General features: G+C 43.5%; 1 protein-coding gene across 5 annotated transcripts in view; it reads left to right on the top strand.

Annotated features, from left to right (window-relative positions):
* Nucleotides 1-17535, top strand: part of LOC144231725 (uncharacterized) — a 374679-nt gene that overhangs the window by 340255 nt on the left and 16889 nt on the right. For 2 of the 5 annotated variants that reach the window (XR_013335161.1, XM_077764297.1), the window contains one exon: nt 16604-16628. The exons of the other annotated variants lie outside the window; for them this stretch is intronic. The gene's annotated coding sequence lies outside the window, so the exon portion shown is untranslated. Of the gene's footprint in view, nt 1-16603; nt 16629-17535 lie in introns of those variants that run through there. 5 annotated transcript variants of the gene reach the window in all.

Raw genomic sequence — 17535 nt, 5'->3', positions numbered from 1 at the left:
AGCCCCTAAAGGCTGAGGGACTGTAGGGGCTTGGTGAGATCATGCATAAAAGAAGAGAACTTGAGCTGAGGAGTCTATAAGAAAAGGATCCCAGATACATCAGCTGGAATGAAAACCCTGAGATTGCCGACCCCCTTGCAAGGTGACTGTGTTCATTGGGATTGGTTTCTGCCATTTCCGAGTTCACTTTAGCAATTATTAATAAAAACAGTGATAATGAAGAGTCTGTGTGCTTATCTTCAGGGACACTGAAGGCGGAAATACCTGCCAGTTTTGAAGGGAGAGTCGTAGAACAGAAAGTAAATGAAGCCTTGGGCTCCAACTTCTGAAAATTGAGGTGTGGGGCATTCCAAGCGGGAAGATCTTTGTGTTCCCTGCAGGAGTGCGGTGCTGATCCTGGAAGATGTTTCCTTCGGCTCCCAGTCATGCTTACGGACTCAACACTTGGGGCTCTCCCCGTGACTCCCACAACAGGTCAGCACGCTCCAGTAGCTGGGAGAGGGCCTCTCAGCACCATCTGGTCCTTACTACCTGATGACACTGCTCCAGGATGCACAGGCTGTTTGCCAGGCCTCCCCTGCCCTACCCCATCACCCCAGAGGAGCTTTGGTACTGAAGATGAAACAGATCTGCTGGACAAAGGGGCTGGTTGTCTCTTAGTCCACTCTCAAACTCCTCTTTGATGAACGAGAGAAATACAGGGTAGCCTAGTGATTAAGAGCACAGGCTCCCAGAGTCTGCTCTGCACATAACATCTGTGCCTAAGTCTTCCTCCCTATAAAATATAGGTAATTACAATGCCTATCTTTGTTTGTTTGGTTTTGTGGATTTTTTTTTTGGTCTTACTTTTTTTTTTTTAATTTGCATACAAGTTAGTTAGCATATGTGCTGTAATGATTTCAGGAGTAGATTCCAGTGATTCAGCCCCTGTATATAATACCCAGTGCTCATCCCAACAAGTGTCTTCCTTAATCCCTCTCACCCATTTAGCCCTTCCCCCCACCCCAACCCCTCCGGCAACCCTCATTTTGTTCTCTGCATTTCGGAGTCTCTTATTAGAATACCTATCTTTGAGTATTGCTATGGGATTAAAGAGTCATGCGTGTCCAGTTTAGAATAATGCCTGGCTTATAGGAAGTGCTCGAGAAATGTTAGGTATAAGTATTATTATTACTACAACTAGTATCACTACCGCTGGAAATCACACTCCCTGGGTTCAGCATTCAGACCGGAAGGAAGGAAAGAAAGATAAAACATCAGCAAGATAAAACACTGTATACTCTGGGCTGTAATTTCCCCAAGTTAGTCTGTGATTGAAAGCTTCCTAAAAACCAACATTGGAGTTTCTGGCCCTGAATCTACAGATCCTGGCTCTCCAACCCCAAAGATCTGATATGCCCAATGTGAAGTGGAGCCCCAGAATGTGTATGTAGAACAAGCATCCCAGGAGTTTCTGGCAGTTTCTAGAGTTTAGGTACCACTGTTTTGGCAGGCAGCGTCCCCCAGGCCACAGGTGCCCATGGCTTCAAGGAAGACCTTTCCAGGGAGACGTGTGCTTCTATGCGAATACTTGCTTCCTTCTCCTTTTCAAGTAGCTCCCTGAAAAGTTAATTGATGAAAAATGTTAAATGATTTATTACAAGGCTCCCAGCTCTACTGGCATGAGGAGAAGCTATTTCACCATGGTGATGCATGAATAACAATAGTAGCTGTTATAGGTTAAGTGTTCACAATACAGCAGGTGCCATTCCAGGCCGTTGCTACTCATGACATCCATCCTTTCCCGGAAAAATAGTATTATTGTCATTTTACAGGTGAGAACACTGGAACACCCAGGAGTTAAGCACTTGCCCAAGGTCACACTACTACCAAATGACAATGTCAAGATTCAAGTCTTTTGGACAATAGGGCTCAGGCCTTTTTTTTCTCTACTCCGGTAGCTCCCAAGCAGTAGTGGGGGGAAAGCCATCTGAAAGTCATCCAAAGAACAGAAGTTGTGGTTCGATAGGCCTAGTGGGGCTCTAGAAACTGGAATGGTTTTGGGGTTTTTTTATTAGTTAATTTTTTTTAATTTTTTTATTTTTGAGAGACATAGAGAGACAGCATGAATGGGGGAGGGGCAGAGAGAGAGGGAGACACAGAATCTGAAGCAGGCTCCAGGCTCTGAGCTAGCTGTCAGCACAGAGCCCGACGCGGGGCTTGAACCCACAAACTGTGAGATCATGACCTGAGCCGAAGTCAGACGGTTAACTGACTGAGCCACTTAGGTGCCCCGAAACCTGCATGGTTAAGAGGTAGCCCATGTTATTCTAATGTAAGTATTCTTAGCCCACCTTTGGGGAGACACTACTCGGTACGATTTGTCTCCCCTTGATTTTTTAAGACTTTATTTTTTAATAGTAGTTTTAATTAAGTTCACAGCAAAATTGAGAGCAAGGTACAGAGAGCTGCCATATATCCCCTGTCCCTGCACATGCATAGCCCTCCCCCCCCCCATTATAAACATCCCCACCAGAGCGGTACATTTGTCAGAATTGGTGAACTTTCACTGACACATCGTAATCACCGAGAGGCTGTAGTTTACACTAGGTTTCCTCCTTGGTGTTGTACATTCCATGGGTTTGGGCAATTGTATAAGGACATGTATCCAGCATTATAGCATCACACGGAGTATTTTCACTGCCCGAAAAACTCCCCTGGGCTCTGTCATCTTGATTTCGTAACCTGGGCTCTGTCATCTTGATTTCGTAACCTCTTCAACGCCAGTGCATAGAAAGAGGTTCAACTAAGTCCCAAATTTTTCCTAGAATAATAGTTTTCTGTTGATGTTTAAATGTTGCGGTGAAAGTTGTGTGATTAGCGTTTGCTCCAAGGAAATCTTAACTCTGGTTATCACCTCAAACGGCAGCAGATAAATAACCAAGGTCCCTTTTAGATTATGTCTTCCCTGAAGACACTCCTCCGAAGAAGATTTATTGCTTCAAAAGGACTGTTGTGTTGCTTTTTGTTTCCTAGCCAGGCTGCCTTAGATGAAATAGACTTCCTTTCTCATTATCTTAAAGGTGGAAATTATATGCAAGTTTGTGAATGGAAGACACAGACTTTCTCAGATCCCTTTATTCTAAAATAATTATGAAAATCCTTTAAATATCTGCAGTGCACCCAAATAGAAAATTCCTAACACTTATCACATAGTCTACAATAATGGCGTAAAGAGATGGATGCATGAAACCAGGAAAGCAGTGACTTCGTTCAACGTCAAAATTCACATCTGATCTTGATATAATTTCATGTCCATGCTGCAGGGTATTGAACTTGAGTTCTCTTCCTTGAAAGTACAGGCCTCATGTCTGACCCACAGCCCCAAGAAGACAGAGGAGGTCCTGGTCACAAATCGGCTGAAAACCTAAGGAACCTGAGGTATAAGAGTCAAAATTGGAAGAATGTCAAAATATCCCCACCCGGAGGTAAACCCCAAGAGATTACCCCCTCCTGAGTGACTTCAAAAGCACCAAAACAGGCAGGCAGGACAGACGGCTTTCTGAGCCTCAGCTTCCTCACCCGTAAATTGGGGATGGGGAGGTCAGAGGGATTTCTTTGCTCATGGAGTTGTTATAAGAATTAGATGAGATTATTTTTATGCAGCCCTTGATGCATAAATGGCCCGGCACAATGGCACCTAGAAAACACTAAGAAATTTTGCCATTATCATTCCTCTAACAATAAATTACCAACCCTGGAAAGGCTGCATGGCATAGTAAAAAAGAAAGGGAAATTGTTAAACAGTGTTCTCCAGAGCCTTTTAGCTGTCACTTCCCTGATGCCCACACTGCTAAAGTACCTGGGTTTAAAATAAATAGATGCACAATCCGATCATGCAGAAATACTAAGGTCATTTACAGAGGAGGCAACCTGGTGAGGACACCTTTCCTTAACGTTTCAGGCAACAAATTTTACCCAAAAACAAATGAGTTCACATCAGGCTCTTCCAAGACATCAACTGCAGGAAAGTTAAGGAAGTCTGTTTATGCTCTTTTTGTAACAAACGCCCGCTCATCAGAAGTAAAAGACTCTCCCTGGCCCTGCTTCCCAGGTACGAAGCACTATTTCTCTGATTAATGATCCAGGTATCTGCAGGAAGTGCTCTGCCAACATTATCTGGTTCTAACTGAGTCAGCTACCTCTGCCCAGGTGTTAAAGCAATACCCGCATCCTGGAGGGGAGGGGGCATCTGGTAATTAGCAGTGACAGCAGGTGTTTGTACTTGCCGCCGTTCCTGGTAGTCGAGCATATGTGTCAGGTCCCCGTTGGGGGAAGACAGGGGGTGAAATAAATGATTCACCCCAGCTCTAGCAAGGTCAGCTCCTTAAAGAAAGAAAACACAAACTTTCTGCATCTACTCTCCTCGTTCATTCTCTAAAACCCACAGCTAATTTTGAAGTGGGCTTTGGCACTTTCTCCAGCTCCCGTTTGGCAGTACCTCCTCAAGTGGGCACTCTCCAAATATCTCCCTTGGAATTTGCTGTGCTCTGTGCCTTTATGACCTGACTTCCTGCTGTTGGAACTTCTTGAATCCTGCTATGTTCTCTCAGACTCGACTCCCTGACTTTGCAGGGAGTGCTCAGCTAGGCTGATAAAGTCCCTCTGCTGAGGTATACTGAGTGCCCAAGTGCTACTGGAAAAGGTTTCGTTCCAGACTAACCATCTTCCCACAGATGTCTGCCAGGAGGCTAGCTCACCAATGAGGGGATGGGGAGAGAGAGCCCAGGTTTGTGGTATTTGCCATCTTGTACGGTGCAAATATTCCCACCCTGGCCAGTTTGTGCAGAAGATATGCAGAGCAAGCTCTGCATCAGAATCAGCTGAGCAAGCTCCAGCAGACCCCTGTATGTTACATGATTCACACGGTTTCTAAAAATGTCATTACTCCCAGGAAATGAGGATAGCACAACTGGATTGGGTTGACTTGACTTAAGAAATAGTTTAAGGCAGGAGTGTCTGCGTAGCTTAGTCAGTTAAGCATCTGACTCTTGATATTAACTCGGGTGGTGATCTCACATTTGTGAGATGGAACCTCACATCAGGCTCCGCACTGACAGCACACACCTGCTTGGAATTCTCTCTCCTCTCTTTCTGCACCTCTACCCCCTCTGTCTCTCAAAATAAATAAACATTTTTTAAAAAATATTTTAGGGCAAAAGTGTGTCTCACGGAATTCTTCCAATTGCATTGAAGAGCACTGCAAGTTGACAAAATAAACTGGCATGCTTAATTCCTCACTCACCAGGGGATACTTGAAAAAATTGTTTGTAATGTTTTTTATTTATTTTAGAGAGAGAAGGAGACAGAGTGCAAGCAGGGGAGGGGCAGAGAGAGAGAGAGAGGCACAGAATCTAAAGCAGGCTCCAAGGCCTGAGCTGTCAGCACAGAGCCCAACGTGGGGCTTGAACTCACGAACAGAGAGATCATGACCCCAGCTGAAGTCGGATGCTTAACTAACTGAGCCACCCAGGCTCCCCTAAAAGATTTTTTTAAGTGCAAACATACAGCAAGAAACAAGGGAAGGAAAGCCATCAGAGGATGCGAGCCTTAAAATTTCTGTGAGACAGAAACCAAATGTCATAGTGACTGACAGACCGCACAGAGAGGAGGAAGCTGCCCCAGATACGTCGCAGGAGGCAAGGATGGAAGCCTGACCTGATCCACCCAGGACAGCTTTCAAATGGCTCAGTATTCTGGGCAGAGCATGGGAGGGTGCAAGGGAAGGGGCTGAAAGGTAAAAGGAGTAGTGAGAAAGTCAGAAGTGGTTCATGGTAGGAGTGACTGGGTGGCTCGGTCGGTTAAGCCTCCAACTTAGGCTCAGGTCATGATCTCACAGTTAATGAGTTCTATTCCTGTGTTGGGCTCCGTACTGACAGCTCAAAGCCTGGAGCCTGCTTCAGACTCTGTCTCTTTCTCTCTGCCCCTCTCCCGTTTGTACTCTCTCTCTCTCCAAAATAAATAAAACATTTTTTAATCTAATAAAAAAAAAGTAGTTCACGGTCATAGAAATGCTTGGTGCCTTCTGACAAATAACTGAGTGAAGATGGTAGAGAGGAGAAGTTTGGACTAAATGACCTTTAAAGAACTCTCTAATTCCAACCATATCAAAGTCCTCAGACATCCTACCCTGGGGATTTAGATTAATCACAGAGCCTCAGGGTATCTAGTTATATACAGCCTTGGGAGTCTTCCCAAATGGATATGTATCTGTCAGTGAGCACCTATGTGCTTTGGGCAAGAGCAAGCTCAGCTCTGTGTACTAAGCAAGCATGGCCCATACTCAACAGAGTTGGAACAGGAGACTGAGACATTTAGGAACCCACTGAGTGCTCTAGGAAACATAGCTTTAGGTGGCAGAGAATTCTGACTTCAGTAAAAGGCTGTGGCCTTAAAGAACTTGCCTATTCAGGAAATGTTCTCATCTCAGAGTGCATGCAAACACCCTGTGTGTCCATTAAATAAGTATGCATACATCTACAAAAGTCAGGTCCTGGCTCCATGTTGCCAAGATGCAGAGACAACTCAGGGAAGGTTTGACTGTCAATGTTTGTAGGAGAGGAGAGGTGATATCATTGTCTCCATGTAAGTGTGATGCTGCAGGGCACAGTAGTGCTTTAAGAGGAGAAGAGAGTGCAATGGCGGTTCGTAAGAGATGGAGTGTTTCCCACCTGGGGGAAGCATGGGGGGCTCGGGTCACCAGATAAAACACAGGACACCCAGTCACATTTGAATTTCAGATAACTAATACATACTGTCTTCAGCATAAGTATAAATACAACTGTTAGGGGTTTTATATATATATATTATAAATATATATATATATATTAAAGAGAAAGAGCAGGCAAGTGAGGGAGGGACAGAGGGGTAGAGAGAGACAGACAGAGACAGAGAGAATCCCAAACAGGCTCCATGCTCACTGTGGAGCCCAATGGGAAGCTGGATCCCACAACCCTGGGATCATGACCTGGCCAAAATCAGGAGTCAGATACTTAACCAGTTGAGCAGCCCAGGTGCCCCAGGGCTGGATTTTATAGGACAGATAGGGTACGAATTGCCATGGAGATCGGGTGCAACACTTTCCAGGCAGAATAGAAAATAGATATTCAGTTTTCGAGCTTAAAAATCACCTTCCCTTATCTCCTTGTTTACAACTGCAAGCACTCCTTCCTGGAGGATTTTCTCCCCAGCACTAATCACCCAATGATGTACCATACCATACATATACATGCTTATTTGTTTGTGGCTCATCTGCCCCTTCTAGAATATTACAGCATGAAATACTGTCTATATATCTCCACACCTACAACAGATGGCATAACGTAGGTGCTCAATAAGCATCTGTAGACTGAATGAAAGACAAATGAACAAGTAAATACATGAGGAAAAGAGGCAGGAACTGATTCATTCTCTTTCTCTTGTGACAGACACTTGGAACTTGCTTAGTCCATATTTGTTGAAATGTGAAAACAATAAGACAATCCCAACCCCGAAGTAGCATTCAAACTAAATGGGGACAGAAAGACAGGAGCAAAAGAAACACGATCATAAAGGAATATAAACTCGGGGCGCCTGGGTGGTTCAGTTGGTAAAACGCCCAACTTCAGCTCAGGTCATGATCTCCATGTTCATGAGTTCCAGCTCCCCATTGGGCCTGTGCTGACACCTCGGAGCCTGGCGCCTGCTTCAGATTCTGTGTCTCCCTTTCTCTCTGCTCCCCCCACTCTGCTCATGCTCTGTCTCTCTCTCTCTCAAAATTAAATAAAGATTTTAAAAAATTAAAAAGAAAAAAAGAAAGAAATATAAACTTAACCAAGAATCACTGTGTAGGCAAAACCTAGAAGGCTCCATCACTAACATTGAAGGTAGAGAAGGAGGTGGACCCACTGTGTCCTCTGGACCTCCAGAGCTGCTGGCCCTCAGCCGCTTTCCTCTCTTGGCCTCATTTCCCACCACCCCTCCCCCAAGACAAAGACCCTGCCTAGACCCTGCTGCTCCTCTTCCTCCAAGGCAATTGCCAACTTTGCAGAGATACTTGGAGGTAACGCACGGACCAAGTGCGAGAACAGTGTGCGTTCTGAGGAGAAAAGTGTGAAGTATTGGAACTCAGAATGCACAGAGTTTATTTTGCATACCACCTGTGGAAGGTGGCCTACAGTTTTCTCAGAAGCCGTGTTTGCTGCCACTTGTGACAGTGCCCCTCCCCCCCCCCACCTCCGGAGAGGTGTTTACCAAAGCACCACCCTCTACAAAGTCAGGCCAGCTTGCTGTCAGTCGGATCCCCAGACAGCAGGCTGTTTGTCAACTACAACTACGATGCATGTGTCTGTAGATGCTAATTGATGGGCCACGGGTCTTCCTTTCCTGTGGCAAAGGAAGAATCAGGTGGGCCTTCCACTCACCAGCGGCCACGTCACTAACACCATTTATCACTTAGCTGGTACAGTAAGTGTATCCCTAATTCCTTCCAAATTAGGTCACCAAATAAATGAATATTCTTATTTATTTGGAAGGAATCCCTAATTCCTTCCATACAGGTCACCAAATAAATAAATAAATAAACAACGAACAAACAAATAAAAAGTGTGGTCAGAGCTCTGTTTTTTTTTTTTAGATGGTGGTGCATGTCGCTTCCTATTTTTCCAATTCCTACCAACATCTCAAGGCCTGCCTGCATTCTCTGTTATTAAATTGTCAGTCACTGTCTTTTATGTGCTTGTGACAGACTAACACGGCCAAGAAGAAGAGGGAAAAAAGAAAGGAGGAAAGGAGGAGGGGATGAGGGAAGAAAGAAATGAGAAAGGCAAGGCAAGGAAAGGAAGGGAAAAATCAAAGGTGTAGTTGAGTCAGTGTTTCTACAGGAACAGTAAACAATAAGAAAACAAAGCCAAAACCCCATCACAACATCAGGGGCTCTCTTAGAGCCTACATGCCTCTGAAACAGTAGAAACTTTATTAGGATCGGACTGAAATGCTTAAAGATTTGTTCACTGGCATATTCCCAGGACCTAGAAGGGGATCTGGCACATATTAGGCACTCAGTAAATATGCACTGACTGGATAAGTGAATTACTTGGATTAACTGATGCATTTTGATCAAGAAAAGTATCACATGATGGTGTTCTTAAAATGTTTTCTGTAAATGGAACTAAAAGTGGAGCAGGGAACGTTCCATTTAATTAAACCAAAATATCATGACACTGAGGATAAGGAAAGTCGATCTTTGTCCATACCTCTGCTCAGAGTGGAATGTCACACCCATAGCTTGGGATGACACCCTTGCCTGCATACTAACATCACTGGGAAGAGAATAAGATTGGCTCACTGAGTCCCAGTCAACCTTGATGGTGTGTTCCTTCCGAAAGGATGGCCTGTGTGTTCTCCATGTCTATGGAGCATACATCCCAGGTGGTCCTTCCCATGAGCCCACCATGTTGGAAGGCAGCTATGCGCACCATTCTACCACCAATGCTGGCAAACCCACCATGTTGGTAGCATGATACCATTACAATGTTGGCTGGAGATAGACACATTTCTTGTTCTGGTACTATAAGCTTAACTAGGCCAATGAAACTGAAAGAGTTTTGAATCCTTCTTTCAGTCCTTACTCTGTCCAGAAATTAATGTCTTAATTACAGACGGCCATGTCAGCATCCATTAGAATCAAGACATCTACGATATTCCAAATACTTGGTGTTTCTCAAAGAAGAATCAACTTAGAAGAAGTGTAGGCTGGGATGCTGTTAAGGGAAGGAGTTGTTATGTGAGGATAGATGGGGCACAGTGGTTAGATGTCATCCCTGCCTTCTAGGCAGGGAGCTCAGCCTACAAATCTCAGTGAACTCATCCCACACAATTCAACTTGAGTACAAGGAGTGGTACTTAGAGGAAAAAGACAAGGAGCACGTTTCAGAGTGTTCCCTGCCCTGACGACAGTACCTCCCCTCCTGAACCCAGCTGACAGGTAGCACGGTCTCTTCAAGGCCACAGGTGGGAGCAGGTCAGAGCAGGAGCTGTTAGATTGGAGAGAGCAGAGGGGCACCTGGGTGGCTTAGTCGGTTAAGTGTCCGACTTTCACTTAGGTCATGATCTCGCGGTTCGTGGGTTCGAGCCCCGCGTCGGGCTCTGTGCTGACTGCCAGCTCAGAGCCTGGAGCCTGTTTCAGAGACTGTGACTCCCTCTCTCTCTGACCCTCCCCTGCTCACGCTGTCTCTCTCTCTCTCTCCTAGAAATAAGTAAAACATTAAAAAAAATTTAAAAAAAAAGACTGGAGAGAGCAGAATGGCAGGAAAATGAATTACAAAATTGAGAAACCTTGCTTCGTAGAAACTGTTTAGGCCCTTCCTTGTTTTTCCTTACCCTTTTTCCATGAAAAGAATTATTTTCTTTGGACACCAACTCCATGTACTCTGCCTCGTCAGGGTTTATAAAGTTTTATAAACATTGTTCAACAAATATTCTTTGAGCATCTCCTCTGGGCAGACATGGGACTAGGTCGTGAGGACATGAAAGTGTTTAAGATAGAAAATGTGCCTTCCTGGAGCTTCCAAGTGAGGCTAGGTGTTCGCACCCAGAACATACAGTCTCCTTGAATTTGACTCTCCTATCAGAACATCCACATGATGAATAAGGCACAGGTTTTCTGTGATTCATGGAATCTCCAACCCAAAATTTCTGTTGGACCAGAAGCTTGAAAGACAATTAGATATAGTTAAATATATTGGTTGGCCATATTAACTAGAGGTTGTCAACCAACCAACCAACCAACTAGCAAAGTATAAAAAAAAGTCCTGGTAGAAAAACTAGTTGCCTCAGGCTTCTTGAGTTATGGGTACCGATGGCATAGAATCAGAAATAATGCACATCTCATCAGCTCTCACCCCCCCTACTTAAAAAGGGTCAAATCCTCCCCTGTTTGTAAATGGGAATGACCAAAAATGTCTCCTGTGATCAGAAGCCAGTCTGTGAAATGTACACTCTGCCACAGTCTCCTTTTCCTCTGCCTTCCACTTGATGTCCACTTCATTGACTGTGTCTCCTCTATTACTGGTACTGCTCCTCTCATGCGAATATTGATGTCTGTGACACCTGTACCCTCCCAAAGATGCCAACCCCTAAGGTCCCAGAATGGACCTGGGAGCAATGGGTGACTGTCTCTTACCCACTTATATATACATCATATCTCAGAGAGCCCTCATGGAAACAACTCCTTCACCTCCTGCCCCTTTACATCATGGTACCCCATGGAAGAAGCTTTGGGGCCATGTTTTCACTCCCCTTCCTCCCAGGTACATCAATTTAATGAAATAAATGCAGATTCCTGTGTGCCTCCCACTCTCCAAAGGGATGAACACAGATGCATCTGAACCCAGTGGCTTTCATAGCTCAGGTTCAAACTGGAGCCCTTGATGAAAATGAGTTCTGGACTTCTATGGAAAAATCAGTAAATATAAATTTGGTTCATTTATTCCTTAAAGACTACAGAACACATACTGAGTGTTAGATACTGGGAACATACTGATAATTTAAAAAAAAAAAGACATAGTTCCAGTGCTTATAAAATAATTCAACCAACAAATTTATAATTACTAATTAAGACAACTTGTTATGAAGGAAATGAAAGGTGATGGAGAGGAGATTTTCATGGCCCAGATACAAAACACAGCCAACATCCTGGAGCCAGTCGGAGAGTTTTTGGCAGTACCTTACTGTGTATTATGTGTTGCCTCGTGCAAAGCTATTAAGTTGGAACAAAACGTCATCCAGGTAATTCTTACAACTCAATGGGTCCTACTGAAGGTAGCACCCTGCACTTTCTCATTTTCATGAGAAGCCCCAGACTACTGTCAGGTTGTTGAAGAGGATTTGGAACGGCTCTCAAGCTTCTTGACTCAAAAGATTACATCGTACTCTTTGTGTGTGAGCTTTGAGGTGTTAAGCCCTTCCATTTCAGTGCTGTCTGAAAACTTGATAATGCTCATAATTGTACTATCCAGGTTAGTGATAAAGATATAAAATACTAATCCAGTGTCACCCACTGACGGTGTCAATGCAGGTGGATAGATATTCAGTCAGTATTGCTATAACAACCACTTCTAGTTGATGTTAATGCCATGAGGAATGAAATAGAACCTGTTGATATCCAAATATGTTGTCTGTATTGCTTTCTCCCTGGTCACACTCCCCAAAGGAGGCTAAAGCCTCCTAACATGATCAGCTCTTCACAGAATGACTGGGATGACCATGAAGTAGCCTCAGGTCTTAACTATATTTGCCAATTGAAGTGTTTATTCATTTATGATCCCACCTTATAGGCATGTAGTTTTACTGCTGCCTTTTTGGTGTCAAACTCTGTGTGAACTGAGTTACCAGAGATGGTTTAGTTTCCCACCCCACCCCCATCTGAAAGTAGAGTGTTCACATGAAACCTTTTGTAAGCCGAAATGGCAGAAAGCAAAGAAGCAATTCCCAATTCCCAATTAGCAATTAATTAATATGGAAAATATTTTCGAGGATCCCCCAAATCACCTTTCTTAGGTCTTTCTGATAACTAAGGAGACATCTTGCTAATGGATGTACATAATGAATCAAGATAAAGCACAGGTGCTCACAGACACAGTTGTGGCAGCTTGAGGCTGAGATGCCAAGTGTTGTTCTTGGGGAAGGAGCTGGGTGGGGTCAGTTTCTTTGCTGGGAGTGCAAGCTGCTTCTGTAAGGGCTCCATGCGAAATGAGCACTGCAAGCTATTTTTGCTTTTAGCCTTTTATTTTTTTTTAATTTTTTCATGTTTATTATTTTTGAGAGGCAGAGAGAGAGCGAGAGAGAGCAGAGAAGTGGCAGAAAGAGAGAGGGAGACACAGAATCCGAAGCAGGCTTCACGCTCTGAGCTGTCAGTACAGAGTCCAACATGGGGCTCGAACTCACGAGCCATGAGATCAGATGAGCCGAAGTCAGATGCTCAACGGACTAAGCCACACAGGTGCCCCTAGCCTTTTCACTAAAAGCACAATTCCTCTTCGGATTTTTTTTCAGTCAGCAAAAAAAGGTACTAATGTAGGACCTTTCATAAAAGCAAAGTGGCATAAGTGAGCTTTTGAAAAGTACGGGATACCCGTTGACCTTGAACATAGCTGTGGCTTTTGTATGAGGCATTCAATATTTTCTTGACACTTTATGTAAATCGATTACTTTAAAAACTAATAACATATCCCAGCGACTTCCATAAACATTTCAGAGAATGGCTCCCGCTGGGACTGCGTTGGCCACATTAGAAAGCACCCTGTCTTTCTCAGTGCATGATCTATATGCAGGTGTAGCCTGCATTGGAATGTGTTGAGCAAATGAACAAATCAAGTACATGCAATTGGTCAGCAATTGTTAATGCCTTTATGAAAATATATCACATTAAATCAGCATTGCGTTGGATGCTCTCACTGATCTGTGAAACCCAAGGGTTTAAGAATTCACAAAATTTGTGCTGCTAGTCTAGATATTTTATATCACCCAAAAATGTCTTGTTTAAATAAGTGTTCTTTCAAGCAACGTTCAGATTATGCAAAAAGGCATTACTGAGCATTTCAATACAATTATGCAATTATTTTTAAATCGTTAAATATTAATTGACCATTTATTTACTGATTAGCAAACTCCACAACCAAATTAAAATTTCCAATAAAGTGTGTTGATGTTCTATGTTTCCATCTGGAAACCACAACTATTTAACAACAGTCACACAAAAAAATAAAGAATGCATTTTCAAGGAACACACAGCTGGCATGAAAGTTAAACATATACACAAAGATCGACATAAGTAATGCGCATAGTGGGATAATTACTGATGAAATACTCATTAATAGCAGCAAGAAAATAAGGAATAGAATTGGTGCCTTATCAGATTGTATATTGTCACAATGGCTGCTGTATTGACTCTTCCACTAGCAAATGGAAGAAAAGTCCAAGAAGAAGAGTCTATGCACACACCCCTGCATAGAGAAGAGCTACACATAGTAAGTTCAAGGCAGGACATTCTATAGTAGGGGAATTAGAACAAGCAACTTCCGCTGCTACTCAGCTTCTGCTTCTAGGATTCATCCCAGGGGAAAAAAGAAAATGGATTCACATACTAGTAGAAGAACCAACTCCGAAGCTTCCAAACTTCCTCTTCACCCGGGTGCCTGAAACAAACAGCATAGGTAGTGATCTTTTTCCTGCTAATAATACCTCCGTGCCCACCTAACAAGTTCCTTATCTTTAACGTCGAAGCCCAATCACGTCTTCTGTGATAACTTCAGCATCCCCGAATCACCCCCTGAAACATTTACAATACAAACATTTATTCACACTTTACTTAAGTTCCTGTTGCACCCTGTAAATATCTTACTTCCCTCGGCACCCCGATAAAGACTGTGTTATAAATCTGTCTCCCCAGTGGCTCAAGAGCCCATTAGGATCATGAATTGTATCCATGTATTTTTAACTTCTATCTGCAGTGTCTAATACAATACTTGGCTTGGAGTAGACAAGAATTCAATAAGTATTTGTGGAATTTGTTAAATAACTAAATTAAATTAAAATTGATGAGAGCCTCATTTCTCACCTCTGCCAGAGAGAATTGAATGGAATTGATCGGATACTTTCACTCCTGACTACACTGAGTTGTTCCATACTTCTATTTTAGAACTCTCACTAATTTTAAAATATTTCCCTTGCTGTTTCTTTGACCTAATCATGTATATTTCTCATGAAAGTGTATTCCCTCTTATCTGCGTGAATGAATGGAGTGAAATGAAGAAAAGGGGAAAGTATTATATGGCAAAAAAGAGTCAAACCAAAAGCAGCCCCAAAGCATGCTTCAAACCCTGGCACCCAATGTTCACAAGTGGGTCACCTCAGTTCCATGAACCCTGGTTTTTGATTTGTAAATTGAGGATGAGAATGCCTCCCTCTTGGTGAGGTTGTGGGACCCAGGCTTATGACACAATAAGCCCTGTTGGAACAGCTGGTACATAGTTGCCCCAGCAGTTATAGTACTGAAATGGATACTAAAGCCCTTTGTAAGCTATGGGCGCTAGGCAGATGTAAGTTACAGCAACAGCCCGCATCCTGCTACTTTGCTCTTATCTGGATTCATCAAAACTGTAATATACAAGGGCGCCTGGGTGGCTCAGTCAGTTAAGCATCTGACTTCAGCTCAGGTCGTGATCTCACAATTCATGAGTTCAAGCCTCTGATTCTCTATCCCCCTCTCTCTCTGCCCCTCCCCAGCTGGCACTCTCACACACTCTCTGTCTCTCTCTCTGTCTCTCAAAAATAAATAAACATTAAAAAACGTGTAATATGCAGGGGCTCCTGGGTGGCTCAGCTGGTTAAACAGCAGACTTCGGCTCAGATCATGATCTTGGGGTTCATGAGTTCCAGCCCTGCATTGGGCTCTGTGCTGACAGCTCTGAGCCTGGAGCCTGCTTCAGATTCTGTGTCTCCCTCTCTCTCTCTGCCCCTCCCTTGCTTGTGCTCTGTCTCTCTATTTCTCTCAAAAATAAATAAAACATTAAAAAAAATTAAAAACGTGTAATGTACAGAAAAGTATCCAGGGAGAAGCCACCATAAAGCCTGGTTCCACAGCCTTAGTAGCCAAATGAGGAAAAACAGGAAAGGAAGACAGTGCACAGCTGAGGGTATGCCTCCTGGCTTTCACTGCCTGCATGAGTCTGTGGTGCTTTACCAAGCCTTTATACCCCTAGGGGTCCCAAGTCATTGCCTCATACGACGTATCCAATGGCCATCACTCCAAGGCAGTGACTTCTTTTGTGGCCTCTGCACATCTTTTCCGGGCCTGTAATGGCCATGGCATAGGTGTTTCCACAGGTCAGTCTTCTGACACCAGTCAAAAAAGGAGCCTCACTTAGGATACTCTGAGATGCAAATAACCAAACTTAACTCCAATTAGTTTGTCAGGAAGAGTGGTCAGGCCTCCGCACAGAAATGGAACCGGAAGGTGGAAGTACTTTAGGAACCGAGAAGAAAGACTGTTTTGTTTCTGTCTCTGCTTCTCTCTTCTTGCCTGACTGATTCAGTCCTCGTTCTGCCTTCTCTGTTTCTCAGTTCACAGTCACCAACCACTTCCTACTTCTTCCACCTCTCCATCCCCAATCAATGCTCTTTTCACGCCCCCCCCCCCCAATTCTGGCCACACATAGAAATTAACTGACTTCTCCTAATCGGGTCTGCACACTGTTCTCATCAAGCCTGTTGGGAAGGGGATGGGTGAACTTCCCATGCTGTAAACATGGGAGCCAGGCTGGCCCCTGTAGGTGGATGGGCAGCTCTCATGGTTCATCATGATTACAGAAATAACCAGGCATACCTACACAGAAAGTAGTAAATACAGGTCATATATCTGAGGGTCCAGAGTATAAGCAATTAAATAATATCAGAATCACTCAAGTCAAGTTATGTAGATTTTATTATCTTTCACTATCACCCCATCCCCCTGACCAATGGCAGCGGAGGTTTTAAACCCTCAATAAGTTGTAAGACAGGCACCATTTGTCTTTATTCTTTCTAGAACAACTTATGCTGCTAAGTCACCTTGTGAGGCCTACTCCTCTGGAAGGAAAACCTATGCAGTGGTAAGACCAGGCCTGCGCGTGAGTTCTGATTCTGTGACCTTGGGTAAGCCTCACTACCTCTTAAAGCTTCAGGGTACACACCTGTAAGGTGGGGATGAAGTTGTCTGCCCTGCCTCCCCTTGGGATTGTTAGGGTAGTGTCTACAAATATATGTCAAAAAATGTTTGAAAACTAGGAAGCATTTTATGAATATCAATAAGCACTGGGCTAAAACTCTGACTCTGGGCTCTCTCTGATTCAAATTTAATTCCCGGCTCTTCCACTTAATAGCGCATCACTTTGGGCAAGTTATCATGCTCTTTGAGCCTCAGTTTCTCTGCAAAACTGGCAAAAAAAAAAAATACTGCCTCCCAGGTTATTATGAGTATTAAATGTGATGATGAGAATGAAGTGTTTTGTATAGTCATGTCTGATGTTCAGAAATTCTTCATTATTATAAAACACTATTAATACTTCCTAATATTAATTTGGCAAAAGATTGAACTTATGTCTTCTATTCAAAGCTAACTTAAGTTTTCAATAACCTCTTGGACTAGAAAATTCCTATGGCTTTTGCTCTGACTCTAGAGTAATGCATTTTCCAACCTCCATAGATTGTTGGTTTCTTGAGTAAATTCCTTTTTCTTAATCCCGCAGACACTTGGTCTTTCTGACTTTGTTATCTGTCTGGTCCCCTCTGGGTTATGCAGCTCTGCCTTTGGCTACCAGCTCTGCCTTTCCAAGCTCTTCACTTCAAAATCAGTCATGTGGGCTCTTGCCCATTGCTTCATTTACCTCCTTGTTTAATTATTCAGTTGCTCATTCATTTAACAAATAAGTATCAGGTGCCTAATACCAGTCAATGCATTAGATACTACTGATGATACAA

Source organism: Crocuta crocuta, unplaced genomic scaffold (assembly GCF_008692635.1).
Source record: "Crocuta crocuta isolate KB4526 unplaced genomic scaffold, BGI_CrCroc_1.0 scaffold164, whole genome shotgun sequence".
NCBI classification, from domain to species: domain Eukaryota; kingdom Metazoa; phylum Chordata; class Mammalia; order Carnivora; family Hyaenidae; genus Crocuta; species Crocuta crocuta.
This window is presented reverse-complemented; position numbering and strand designations above follow the sequence as displayed.